Source organism: Rhinatrema bivittatum, chromosome 6 (genome assembly GCF_901001135.1).
Source record: "Rhinatrema bivittatum chromosome 6, aRhiBiv1.1, whole genome shotgun sequence".
Lineage (NCBI taxonomy): Eukaryota > Metazoa > Chordata > Amphibia > Gymnophiona > Rhinatrematidae > Rhinatrema > Rhinatrema bivittatum.
The window spans coordinates 182,850,239-182,861,045 of NC_042620.1; positions in this window are offsets into that span (position 1 = coordinate 182,850,239).

The following is a 10,807-nucleotide window of genomic DNA, read 5'->3' on the forward strand; positions in this document are numbered from 1 at the left end:
AAGCGGCGGGGCACTACCGTCTTGCCGATGGGAGCTATGTCCGTGGCGGCTAGTAGGACCTTTGCAGGATCCAAAATGTACTGAGGTAGAGTGAGTGTGCCCTCTGTCTCCGTAGTACAGGAAAGAGCGTCTGCACAGATATTTTTTGACGCTGGATGGTAACGTAGAGAGAAATGGAACCTACTAAAAGACCAGCGGGCCTGTCTTGGATTTAGTCGTTGGGCTCGGCACAAGAATTCCAAATTTTTGTGGTTGGTGTATACCACTATGGGATGTTGGGCCCCCTTCAACCATTGATGCCACTCTTCGAAGGCTAGCTTGATGGCCAAAAGTTCCTTGTCACTGATTCCATAGTTTCTTTCGGCCAGAAAGAATTTTCGAGAAAAGTAGGAACAGGGGAGTAGCTTGCCCTTGTTGGAGATCTGACTGAGCACAGCTCCCACTGCCAGGTCAGAAGCGTCTTCCTCTACTATAAAGGTCGTAGAGAGTCTGGATGGTGTAAACAAGTGTCCTGTAGAAGGCCTGATTTAAGTCTTCAAAATCTTGACGTGCAATTACAGGCCACTCCTTGGCATTAGCTCCCTTCTTCGTGAGGGCTATAAGGGGTGCTACCTTCTGAGAATAATGAGGTATAAATTGCCTGTAGAAATTGGCAAAGCCAAGGAATCGCTGGAGAGCTTTGACCCTGACAGGTTGTGACCAATCTCTAATGGCTGATACTTTGTCTGGGTCCATGTGGAACCTGGTAGAAGACACAATATAACCCAAGAAGGGTAATGACTCTTGTTCAAACAGGCATTTTTCCAATTTAGCGAACAAGCGATTGTCTCTGTCGTTGTAGTACCTGTTTTACTTGCTGACGATGCGTAGCAATGTCCTTAGAATAGATCAGCATGTCATCCAAATAGACGATGACAGATGAATGAAGCATTTCTCCTAGTACCTCGTTCATCAAGTTTTGAAAAACCACGGGGCATTGCATAACCCAAACGGCATGACTAGGTACTCGTAGTGTCCGTCACGAGTGTTGAACGTGGTTTTCCATTCGTCCCCTGGACGAATCCTCACAAGATTGTAGGCTGCATGGAGATCCAGTTTTGTAAACACTTTGGCTCCTTGTAAATGGTCTAGGAGTTCTGGGATAAGTGGTAGAGGGTATCTATCCCTGCATGTGATGGCATTGAAATCACGGTAATCGATGCAAGGTATAAGAGAACCATCTTTCTTTGCGAAAAAGAAGAAACCTGCTCCTGCAGGCGAGTTTGAGGGGCGAATGAAGCCCCGCTCCAAGTTTTCCTTGATGTATTCGGACATAGCTTGTGTCTCCGGAAGCGACAAGGGTTCACCCGACCTCGAGGTGGAGTGGTCCCAGGCAGGAGATCAATAGTACAATCGAATGGTCGATGTTCCGGCAGCAGTTCTGTCATCTCCGTGGAGAATACATCCTTGTATTCAGAGTACTGAGATGGCAATGTGAGGGAGGTCGCCAACAATGGGATACTGGGTTGTGGTAAGGCTAGTAAGCAGGAAGAGAAGCATTGTGGGCTCCAGGCTGCTAACTGCAAGGTGTCCCAGTGGATGATAGGAGAGTATCTTTGAAGCCAAGGCAGGCCCAGGACAATCGGATGAATGAACTTCTCTAGTACAAGGAATGAAATCTCCTCAGTGTGCAAAAGGCTTGTACGGAGAGTCAGGGGTTTAGTGCTGGTGGAGATGCTCCCTGGGAGGGGAGTACCGTGAATCGAGGAGACTTGGAGTGGAGGAAGTCTGGGTTGTATGGCAAGTTGTAATTGCCGAACGAGGTCAGCAAGGATGAAGTTACCTCCATTTCCCAAGTCAATCAAAGCTAGTGTGTCAAAAGAAGCACCAGGGAATTCAAGAGTAACTGGTACAGTACATTGAGGAGCAGAGATAGTGCTACCTAGGGTCAGCTCCCCGATGACACCTAGGCTCAGGAGTTTTCCGGCCGCTCGCCACATTGGGCTAAGAAATGCCCCTTGTTGCCGCAGTATAAGCAAAGGCCTAGTGAGCATCGATGTCTCCTCTCTTCTTGAGAAAGAGGGCTTCGCCCCAGCTGCATAGGCTCTACCCCTTGGTTGCTTGCAGAAGGGGAGGACAAAGGTTGAGAGAACATAGTTGCCAGATTAACCGGTCTACGAACCAATCTCCCTTCCTGGATCCGTTGTTGGAGTTGGCGGTCGATCCTACCTGCCAGATCGATCATGCTGTTTAGGTCGTCCGGAAGGTCCCTTGCCGCTAGCTCGTCCTTGAGGTGTGAAGACAATCCCTCCAGGAATATACCATGAAGACTGTCTTCCCTCCAGTCCAGTTTGGTGGTCAGAGTGCGGAATTAGACCACGAATTTGGCAAGGGAACGAGAGCCCTGGCATAGTCATAGCAATTCGGCAACCGCTGTGGATTTTCGGCCAGGTTCATCAAAGATGTGTTGAAATGTGGACATGAACTTTCGTAGGTCTCCAAAAATAGGATTGTTACGTTCCCACAATGGGGAGGCCCAGGCCAGGGCCCTTCCATCTAACAAAGACATAATATAGCTGGTCTTCACCAGATCCGTCGGGAACTGGGTTGGCAGTAATGTGAAGCGTACGTAGCTTGGTTAAGGAACCCACGGCACTGTTTCGCTTCCCCAGAGTACCTGGGCGGCATTGGTAGTTGCGTGGAGGTCGCAGGTCCAGGACTATGCATTGGAACCAAAGCAGGAGGTGCTACCGGAGGTGTGGAATCCAAACGGTTTGCCAGCCGTTCTACTGTCGCCATCAGGACATCTAGGCAATGTTGCTGCTGTTGTAGCCGCTGGGCAATTCCAGGAATGGCATGCAGGCCGGCCAAGTCCGCCGGGTCCATGGCCTTGCAAACTGTTGAGTTTGTGAACCCTTGAGCCGGCTAGAACTGATGATGGCGCACCGTGAGAAGGCCCAGAGTGGAAGTCATAGCTGGGAAGCAGTTCAATTCAGGAGACCTGCTGAATCTTCACCACTGGAAGCCCGATATCCCCCCTGGGAGTAGACCTTAAGGATCTGAGCCGCTTGGACTTATGTGCGGTCTCCTGAGGTGAGTACCTGAAGAGTAGTCCAGAAGTGAGAAACTAGAACCAGGAGACCACTGGAAGCCCGAGGTCCCCCCAGGAGGAGCCTAGGAGGACCCGAGCTGCTTGGACTTAGGCGAGGTCCCCTGGATGAAGCAGTCCGGAAGAAGTCAGGCAACAGATGAGCAGGACGAGGAACAAGCCAGGAGTCGGGGCAGGTGGCAGACAGCGGAGACTGAACAAACCAGAGTCGAGAGAGGCAGCAAGTGGGATACCAGAGGACAGGCGGAAGTCGGGAGCCAGGAGACATCAAGGAAGGGCTGGAGAAGGAACAAGACAGGAACAGACAAGAACAGCAACTAGCAAAACTCTAAAGAGCTAACCTCGTTGCAAGGCGAGATATGCAGGGAGCAGCTGGGTTTAAATACCCAGCTGCGTCTGATGTCATCCCAGGGGCCGGGCTACGATTTCCCGCCACGGCCCCTTTAAAACCCAAACCCCTGAGCGCGCGTGCGCCTAAGGGGCAGGGTTCGAATCAGGAAGTCTAACGCCGCTGCAGAGAGGCCACGCTGGGGCCCAAGAGCAGCCAGGGAGCGCCGAGAGTTGGCCGGCGCCGGCAGACGAGAAGGTAAGGGACCCCCGCGGTCCAAGTTTACAACACCTGCGGTATTCACTGGGGATTTATTGGTACTGATAAACAGGCCCAACTGGCCAAACATGCTGACAACTATTTCAAACAGCAAGAATTAAAAGGGGAAAAAAAGGTAATTATGCAGAATATAAAAGTAACAAGTACAATCATTAAACTACAACGAATCCAACTAAGGTTATTAAAAAAAATTCTGGAGCTCTACTGGTTTTCCATAGATCCCAGCATATACCGGTAGGCACCCGCCACACCGCGAGTAGAAGGAAACTGCCATTGGCACACGAGCATAAGCCGAAGAACGAATGCACATGCGCATGCCAACAAACTCACCTAGTCCCAACTCCACCGCATTTGCCCCGCTGATATCACCCACTCTCTGTTCCTGTAGGTACCCGCATCAGCCACTGGCGCGTGCAACTCAGCGCCTGCACAGCCGCCGCCCCCGCACTCTGGCGCTTACGGATCAGCTGATTCACGCTAGGAGAGGGGCGGGGCCTGCCCAGCAACCAAAAGCCTGCTGTAGAGGACAGCGTACCAGTGGGAACAAACTACTGCTGCTGCGTGAGTTTGCGAGGCGAAGCTGTTTCTTCTTTTACGTCGCCGATACAGGTCGACTGCAAACCACCTCCCTTTTGTTTTTATCCTGGATACGCTCATCCACTTTATGGAAGAAGGTATTTAAATATGGTCCTGAAGCTCCGCAAACCTGTCTGGTTTTCAGTATTTCCACATTGAATATGCATGTTAAGGTCGCATAGACTAGAGGCAATGCATGCAAATATATCTCATGTATATTTACTGTAAAAATCCTGAAAATGGTCTGGTTTGTGGCTGTTTACGAGCGGATGAGGAGACCTTCGCTTTATTGAATTGAAAGAGTGCTCTTTAGCTGAATAGGAAAATGTTACTTGACTTCCTTTGCTACCCAAACAGAAGAATGCACAGAGAGCGAGGTGAAATGTGCTGGAATACTGCGTGTGCCTAACAGAGACAGACTGATAAATAGTTTTGTCCCAAAATAAAATGAGGTTAAAGGGAAGACACTGCATAGTACTCAGTACCCATACAGGCTCCTGACTTGTGTTGCAGAGAGGCTCTTACATTTCTTTCACCTGCACATTTTCTGTCTTGTATTTTTTTCAATATTATTATTACTTTTCAGTAGGTAAAAGGCAAAATATGCATTTAGAATAGGTTTAAAAATATATCAATAAAATATAACAAGCTACATATTTACATTCAAAACAGAATAAATAAAAGATTCTTCACAGACTCTATGACTTATTTAAGCAACAAATTATTCAAACATGATTATAGAATTTAAGCTTTCAGGACCACATAGGCCCCTATCTTCAGATGCAACCATAAAGGAGAAGGAATAACTGGGAGAGGCAAGACTCACTTTCCCCACCTTTCGTCCTCCCACACCCCCACCCCTTATATTTTCCCCACAAACCACATGGTTAAGTAAAGGCTGCAGTTTATTTCCAACATAACCCGAGCCCCTAACTTATTAATACAACCTTAAACACCACCCCACCCCCATTTATCACATCCTTACTGACTTGCCCCCCACCTCGTCCCAGTGGTAGAGCTACTTCAATGTCCTCCGTTTGTCTTACCCTGCCTCTTCCCAGCTTAGGTAAGTGCCACGGCCTCTGAGCTTCGGCCCCCCTCTTGCTTATTGGCCATCTCATGTAGCAGCCCCCATGCTACACAAGATTTCCCCCCCCCCCCCCCCCGAATGCTTTTTAACAATACAATAACAAAATCAACACCATTGGGCTCAGGTTTCCCACCACAGAACAAGGACAACATAAGTTGCCTTTGTTCCCCTCACTGCGGCCCCTATCTTTCATCAATGATCTGCTCCAATCCTTCCTGCAACGAGTTATTGAATAAATCAATACCCACGTCTGACAAATGTATCCCGTCAGTCCTGAAAAGACCTGGAATAACCTCCCAAGACCAATCGTGCCTCATCCAAACCCCCCCATGTTTCACTAACCATTTCTCAATTTGTTTGTTCATCTTCTTAACCCCTTTATACCACACTGGCGATTCCTGACATTGTAACCTCACTATTATATCCGACCACCCTAACCTAGTCTTAGGCATCCCATTCATAAGTGCCGCTAAGCTTTTTCTTACTTTTGCCACCATATCCTTACATGAGCACTCACCAATATCATTACCCCCCAAATGAATTAATATAATTTGTGCACCCCATTCAATAACGCATTTCTGCAAGAAGGATAGCAGTCCCTCCCACTTCATCCCCCAACGACTAAACCATTTGACGCTCCAATTCTTGGCCTCCAAATTCAGATGTGTTCCTTACGGCCTCTTCTCCGCCCTGCATTGCGCCCAATGCACAAAGGAATGGCCCACGACCCAGGCACATTCCCGATCCCCATGTCTCCCCCACCACTCTGTAAGAAAGAAACAAATGTTAGTACCTCTTTATCTATACCCTCCCTTCTGTCCTATAAACCATGCTGTACATACGACAAAAAGGCTTGCGACCACCACCGACCTATGGATTGAATCGCCCTACCGGACAGCCCCTATCCGAAAAGAATGGGATGTGTAATGCTCCGTGTTCCAACCCAAACCCCCGATCACTCGTTTCAACACTCGCACAAATTGAAAAACCGTCAACGGTGATCCATTAGCATGTACTAAAAATGAACCAGACCTTTGGTCTTACGCAGTCAAAAGCCTGAATAGTTCTCACCGGACACACTGACAAATCAGCAGCAGGAACTAAAGTTAAGAAATGACCCCTTCCTTGCTGATCAACCTTAGAGTGATGTATACAGATAGTCACCGTTCTACTGCATACCCAAACATGACTCGTCCTCACACTGGTCCCTGCTAAGTTCACCCTGGACATTGCTACTAACTCTTGCAATCTCATCGCACCAAAGAATGCCATCACAAAAGCTGTACGAAAGAGCAACAACTCATAGCTGGACCAAATACCCAACCATCACTATGAGGTCCCCATACCTAATGGGAAGCCACCTATCCAAAGTGACCCCTTTTTCTTTCTTCCAACCTCCCAACACCATTTTTACCAGAAAACTCATAGCCGGGTTACCCCATCCCTTTAACTTTTGGAAAAAGTAGAAACCAGCAATGTGCACTCTCACAGATGACAACGAATATCCACTGCCTCTTGCCCACAAGATGAATTGTATAATAATTCCATCCTCTACGGGGCCACCCTGCCATCCTGCAGTGCATAGGTATTGCGATACAACTCTACAACCCCCTATATAAGATTCCCAAGTAGCCGGCGCCATTGACTTTCTGATCAATGTCCATGCTTCATCCGTCTAGTTGCCAAAGATGTTCTGGAAACAGGTCCCCTGTCAAATTTGCTCCTGGCGCTAGCTCTCTGAATTTCTGCCACTTAAAATGAAAAAGTGCATCAGCTATTAAATTCTGGCCTCCCGGCATATGTTTTGCTCTAATACTCATATTCCATTTTAAACAGAGGAAAACAAGCTCCCTAAGTAAGGCGGTCACCCTAGGGCATCTAGCTGACTGCTTGTTAATAACTTGGACTACCCCTAAATTATCACACCAAAACAATACTTTCCTATTAGCCAGTTGTTGTCCCCAAATACACAGCGCAACTACTATTGGAAATAACTCCAAAAAATTGATGTTCTTAATCAATCCCTCCTCCTTCCAATCCCCTGGCCATTGTTCTGCACACCAATTTCCTTGAAAGTATACTCCAAACCCAAATGCTCCCGCTGCATCTGAGAAAAGCTCAAGATCGTGATTCGACACTTCCTCACATTGCATGATACAAATACCATTAAACGATTCTAAGAAAACTTCCCAAATACCTAATTCATCCTTTACCCTCCGCGTTACCCGGGTAAAGTGGTGACCTTCCTTGACACCCACTGTAATATTTGAGAGCCGCCTAATAAATGCCCGCCCCCATCGGAATCACCCTACACGCAAAATTTAATGCTCCTATTAAAGATTGCATCTGCCTTAATGTAACTTTAGAAGCCCTGCGAACAAACTGCACCGACCCTTTTAACCTCTCCACCTTGTCATCAGGCAAATGTGACTCCATATTCTCAGAGTACAAGTCAGTGCCTAAAAAGGTAAGCCGACATACTCGGCCCTCCATCTTATCAAGCACTATGGGCACTCCCAACTCTTGCGCTACCTGCAAAAACCCATCTAACTGCCTCTGACATAAGCCTGACTCACGCGGTCCTACAAAGAAAAAAATCATCTAAATAATGCAGCATCCAATCAGAACCTGTACTCTGCATCACCACCCACCTCAAAAATGTACTAAATGCTTCAAAAAATGTGCAAGACACAGAGCAACCCATCGGCAAACACCTGTCTACATAATACTGTCCTTCAAAACAGAAACCTAACAGAGGAAAACTACACAGGTGAATGGGCACTAATCGAAACGCGGATTCAATATCAGCTTTGGCTAATAATGCCCCTTTTCCTACCCACCTCACTAACATCACTGCCTCATCAAAAGAAGCATAACGCACTTCAAAAATCCATAGGAATAAAATCATTCACTGACCCACCTTTCGGGTAAGACAGGTTCAAAATCATACGAAACTTACCCGACACCTTTTTAGGAATAACCGCTACTGGAAACAAATGCATACAAACAAACAGTGGAGACTCAAACAGCCTGACCACCCTCCCTAACTTAACTTCCGCTTTAATTTTTTCCCTGGCAATCCCCGCATGCTGCTTAGCAGACCTGGCGTTCCTCCCCCCATCCTCTCTTCCCAGACCCACATACGGGATCACAAAACCTTCCTGAAACCCTTTATACAAAAAAACTAGCAACTAAATGATCAGGATAATGTTTCAACCAGTGTTCCATGCCCTTCAATGATACTGGCGAGACCGCTTTATAACTCAAAACTTTATGCTTTACCTCCTCTGTTAGGGACTCCTCCCATACCCTGAGTACATTTAGTGGCAGCGTGCACTCCTCCGCATGTGAAACATGCATGACGGAACTTGCAATCAGGGAACAGACAGGCAGCTTTGTTAAACCTCCAACACATGTCATTGCCACCTGTTCCTGACTTGTTCCCTGAACTGGATTTATTACCTCTACCTGCTGTACGAAAGGAACTACCCACAATGCTCCCCCTGCCAGACCCTACACCACCCCCATATCCACCGCTCTCTTGCATAGCACCTTTTGAACTACGAAACTCTTTGAATGTCATTTGGGTGAGCCACAGGTGAATGTCCTGTGAACCCCAAGATATTGCTCGATTGCCTGCCATTTTGTCCCTAAATTTGTTGTCGTAGTTGAGCCATGCCCAATCTTCATAATCCCGGAACGCACCTAATATGCTGTCAGCGTATGACAGCCACACTCCATGCTGAGATGGATCGTAGTGACCTACCGCACTATTTCTGCTTCTGAATGCGCCTACGAAGTCTCCTAGGCACCCCTTCCCATAACTCTGATAAGCTTGCAGTAGCTGAGTGTCCCACCTCATGCTGTGGCCCTTCTCCCAGAACCTCCCTTTATTTTGGCCCTGAATCAGAAGTGGCGTCCGAAGAGTAAGACGAACTGGTTAAAGAACTGGACAAGGATAAATCCCTTTTTTCTTTTAGCCTTTCCTTTAGCCTTATGCCAGTATTCCCGCTCCTTCTCACCTGCTGGAGCATCCCACTCTCTACGAACTGCAGCATTCCATCCTCCAGCACTGGAACCACTTCCGTCCCGACCTCGCTCGACTCCCTGGAACTCCGTCTCTCTCCATGCTTCTTGTCTCAAAGTCCCCGGCACAACTTCATCCTCCGGCTCTGCAAGGAAAGATATCCCCCCTACTCTTTTTTCTTCATACGCCCTATCCGCTGCGCCTTTAATAGCTTTCTTCCTAGTACCCAACACCCTTGCCTCCTTCGGAGTCACTGCTCCTCTGCCACCTGCCCTTAGACCAGCCGGACCCTCACTGGGGACAAACTCATTCCTACCTAATTCTTGACTGTACCAGACTGGCCATCCCCCAAAACTTCCCCGTTCACCTCTTCCAAGTCCCCCACCTATAATAGGGTCATTAAACATCACATCCTCATCCACCTGCACTGACCTACTCCTGCATCTGGCCTGGCCTCCCCTACCCAAAACACCCTGCCCTCCCTTGTACTGACCAGCAGACATTCTGCTACGCTGGGAGATCTTTGCTTGCTTCCTAGGCAGCCCGGAGGCCACCGGTTGCGCTAAGCATGCCCCACTTCCGCTGCTGCCTGATCCTCTCCTCTGCTTCGCCTCTCCCTTTTTAGCAACCACTAGCAACTTTCTTGCAGGAGCTGAGGCAGAAGCCGGCACAAACACTGAACTCTGAGTCAGTGGGGCTTTGCCTCTTCCCCTGGCACCGCTCAATTTACCAGCCTTGCTCTTAGCTTCAGACCCGCGCTTTCCTGCTCTCCTAGCGCCCCCCCCCCTCCCCTCAGCACTGGCCTGCTGGTCTCGAACGCGGCACTCCTCAACAGCAGTCGAAACACGCGCACCCGGTGGGGAGGGACCACTCTCGGTGGAAAAAACCAAATTCAGAGGCAGAAGCCTTGATAGAAATCTCTGCCTCCGCCTCCGAAGACGCAGCGCTGGCACTAACTGCCAGGGGGGGAACCGGCTGATCAACATCTGCAGACTCAGGGTCGCTCTCGCCTAAGTCTGCAGCCATAAATGTCGACATACCAGCACGGGGGGACTTCCCAGCCATGAAAAAAGGAGGCGGGACAAGCAGAGGCAAACCAGTGCCATCAGGGGAAACACCCCAAGAGACCTGCCCTCCGCGATGCACAGGCTGGCCGGGAAGGGCCTCGGCGGCAGACTGCAGCAACGAAATGGCCTGCGGAGGGCCATCAGGAAAACTCACCTCGGGCTGAGGGGGCAGATCACGGCGGGCCCTCCGTTGCATCCCGAAAGTGAAGGACTCTGAATAACCTTAATTACAAACTGAAAGGTACCCGGACCCTAACTATATATTCACCTAAGTATAATTATTTATTTATTTATTTTTGAGAAACCTAACTCTACCTCAGTGAAATCAAAAGCTGCTCACCTGCTGCCTCAG